At 40.6% G+C, this 3,536-nt stretch overlaps 1 pseudogene; it reads right to left on the reverse strand.

The window, feature by feature from the left end:
* Positions 1–2,622: 2,622 nt before the first annotated feature.
* LOC105514435 overlaps positions 2,623–3,536 on the reverse strand; it is a 49,835-nt pseudogene continuing 48,921 nt past the window's right edge.

Below are 3,536 nucleotides of genomic sequence, written 5' to 3' on the forward strand. Positions count from 1 at the left end.
TCTGTCCCCCAGGGTTCAAGTGATTCTCCTGCCTCCTGAGTAGCTGGGATTACAGGTGCCTGCCACCATGCCTGGCTAATTTTTGTATTTTTAGTAGAGATGGGGTTTCACCATGTTGGCCAGGCTGGTCTTGAACTCCTGACCTCATGATCCACCCACCTCGGCCTCCCAAAGTGCTGAGATTACAGGCATGAACCACTATACCCAACCAAAATGGAGTCCTTTTCTAAGATGGAATTAGTTATGTCAATCACACAGCCCAAGAGCTGGAGGCAAGTTTCCTCTTTTTGGGACCCATTAGACTCTCTATTACTACTTCTCTGTTTCCACTGAAGTAAGATAAACTCTTCCTCAAGGCTGAGGACTCTTTTCTAGTCCAGAGGTTGAAGACTGGAGAGAGATGGGGTAAGACTGGGACATTTTCCTTTTACTCATGTGTTTTCCTCAATATACTGTATGTATTATGGCTTCTTTTTGACCTCTAAACTACCTATGTTTTCTTTATTTTTTTGTTTTTTATTTTAATTTTTTTCTGCTCACACATCCCAACTGCCTGACCTAAGTTTTAAAATCCCAATTCAAGAATAAACTGCCTTAAAGTTTGTTATCTGCTGACACATCCTTCTTCCCAGTCAAGGAACACAGAACAATTCACCTGTCTGAGTGGCGGTGGTGGTTTGTGTGTGAGGAGGTGAAGGGCAGGCTGGAGAAGAAGATACCACCATCCCGCCCATGCATGGGATATGCGGGTATGGCAGTGCCTTAAGATTTAAAAATATTTCATATATATATTTTGTCTTGTGCTCTTTTCTTTTTTTTAAGTTTTAACTGATGCCTTCAAATGATTATTTCCTCAATTTTAATAATGTAAGAACCCTTGTAAAATGAAAGTCATTTGGCACATCCCTGAGGATGAATCTGTGGCTCAGATTCATTGAACTGCGATTGTGCAACTGTGCTTTCAGGCAGGGATTGCTCAGAGGCTAGAACGGCTCTTCTGGAATTCTCAGGTATATTGGGCCAGGTTTCCCTAGAGGAGTACACATTGTTTTTAACGGAAGAGATTTAAAGTCACAATGCACCTTAACGTGATGACTTTCTGAATGCATTCTCTTTCATGAGACCCAAGTTACGAGGGTGAGAGTGCAGGATTGTTTCCTCTTGGAAGAACCCTGATAATCTCTTTGTCTCTCTTTCCTTGAGATGCTTTTCCTTCCATGAGATTTCATGGAGATGGGGACAAGTCAGCTTGGAGATCATAGTCTTCCTCTTTTGGGCTGCCCCTTTATTCTCTCTTTGAAATCAATCACTTCTAGTAATCCAGAAAACTGGGGAAAGGCTGGGGTGTTTCTTATTGGGAAAAAAGTTTTTTTTTGCATGTGTGTGAGAATGTTTTTCCTTTTTTTTTTTTCTTGGAGTATAATTTACATGCAGTGATATGTACAAATCTTAAGTGAATGGGTTGATGAATGTTTGCCTGTGTATACCTACATGTAATCACTACTCAGATCAAAATAGACAATCTGTTCATGATACTGAAAAGTTTTCTAGAGCCCCTTTTCAGTCACCCATTCCTCCAGGTAGCTACTACTTTGATTTTTATCATCTTTTGGGTGGGCTCTTTGGCATTGTGTGAGTTTCGTCTCTTCTAACAGCTGGGGAAGTAAGCTGGCCCTGCTTTTCCCCAGGCCCGAGGAGGAAGAAGCCAGTCTCTGGGAATTATTTAGAGAATTCCAGCCCTCTTCTTCTGTCTTTCAGAACAGAACTTTTTGTGGGGTAAGCTTTTTGTTGCTGCTGTTTTTTGTTGGATGGGCTTTTCCCTCTGAATTGGAAAAGTCTGAAACGCAAATGCCTAGGGAGAAAGAGCCAAAGTAGGTCCTTTGGTGTGTTTTGGTTCTAGGCTGCACTTGGTTGGCTGAGACAAAGTATTTCTCGAAATAGCCCATGCTTATTTATCAATAATAATGCTTTTACTATTTTTCACAATCTACATTCTTCAACTCAATAATATTAATACTCTATCTGGTGTAATCTACGGCTGGCAATGATGATGTGGATTTAGGTTGTAATAGATGTAGTATATGCTTTGACTTGAAAAATGCTGTTAGGGATGTGTGGGTGCTGAGATGTAAGCACTATAATGCTTATATTTTGTTCTGAAGATTTCTTTAAGAATTTCTAAACTCACAGGTTGAAGGGCTGAAACACATGAGACACTGGGGTTGAAGCAGTCTAGCTTAGCAGACGCTTAAGTTATTCCAACCCCAGCCTTGATGGTGGTTGATGCAAGCTGTTGAAGAAAGGACAAGACTCAACCCGAGCACCTGAGTATGGCCTCCAGTTGGGTCAAAGAAGAATAGGAATTTGGGAATAGAACTTTTTTTTTTTTTGCAGGAACTGGCAAAGTTTTAATGTTTAATAATTAATAGCACAATTGACCAAGGTCCAAGATGTGAAGATACCATGTTTAAGAAACTGGGGGGTAAATCACTCTATAGACTAACTATATAGTATGTGATAAAAATGCACACTTTTTATAATATAAAACCTGTCTACACATAGTAGTTAGCTGCAAAAAGCCATTCAATCTTCTCTTGGCTTGGAAAAATGGTGTTCCAGATTTCAGTATAAATTATTAGCAACTTTCACCTCTTGTGTGGTAGGTATCTTGTTTTCACCTTCCAGTTCTTCCACCCCAGCCTGTGTCATGAGATCTGCAATGTTCTTCTTCAGATCATCAATGCAACTACTCATATCATCAATTCTCCCAATGATCTAGCCATACATGGTCTGAAATTTATCTTGGATCTGCTGCAGGAGTGTCTGCACCACTAAGGTGAGTTCCTGCTCAGTCTTGGGGTCAGTCTCGGCTATATCCCTGGTGCCCAGCTTGGTAGTGATTGTTTTAACCTATTCTGGGACCTTAAGTTCTTTGTGTAAAATGGAAGGAGAAATGTAATGAGGGGACTATTAATATATCTCAGGAACAAGTATAGACTTGCTAGTGGGAAGAAGATCCATCTTCTTAAATTTATAGGGTATTGGCCAAGTTCAGGAATTTCACAGTGATCTCTATGTTGGCATTTTTGGGTTATGTTCCTATGTAATGCACGTTGCATGATCCTTCTAGTGAGTTTGATTAGACAATGTAGCACAGCTTAATTTGATTTTTCTAAGCAGCCAGCATGAGTTTTCTCTAGGTTATTTCCCAATAGACTCTGTGTATATGGATAAGATTTTTTGGTTAGGCAGACTTTACTTTTGCAGGAGCAGCCTTTAATATGGGGACATGGAATGTCCAAATACCAGAATGGGGAGGACTTTACTCTGTGGCCTCTTCCCATCCTAGAGGTCTTATTCCCTCTAAGTAATCTATTTTGTTTTTTAGAGACAAGATCTCATTCTGTCACCCAAGCTGGAGTACAGTGGCACATTCATAGCTCACTGCAGCCTCCAAACTCCTGGTCTCAAGCAATTTTCTCTCTTCAGCTTCCTGAGAGCCTGACAACAGGCTCAGGCCACCAAACCCAGCTAAA

The sequence above is a fragment of the Colobus angolensis genome, unplaced genomic scaffold (genome assembly GCF_000951035.1).
Source record: "Colobus angolensis palliatus isolate OR3802 unplaced genomic scaffold, Cang.pa_1.0 Scaffold244, whole genome shotgun sequence".
Classification (NCBI taxonomy): Eukaryota; Metazoa; Chordata; class Mammalia; order Primates; family Cercopithecidae; genus Colobus; species Colobus angolensis.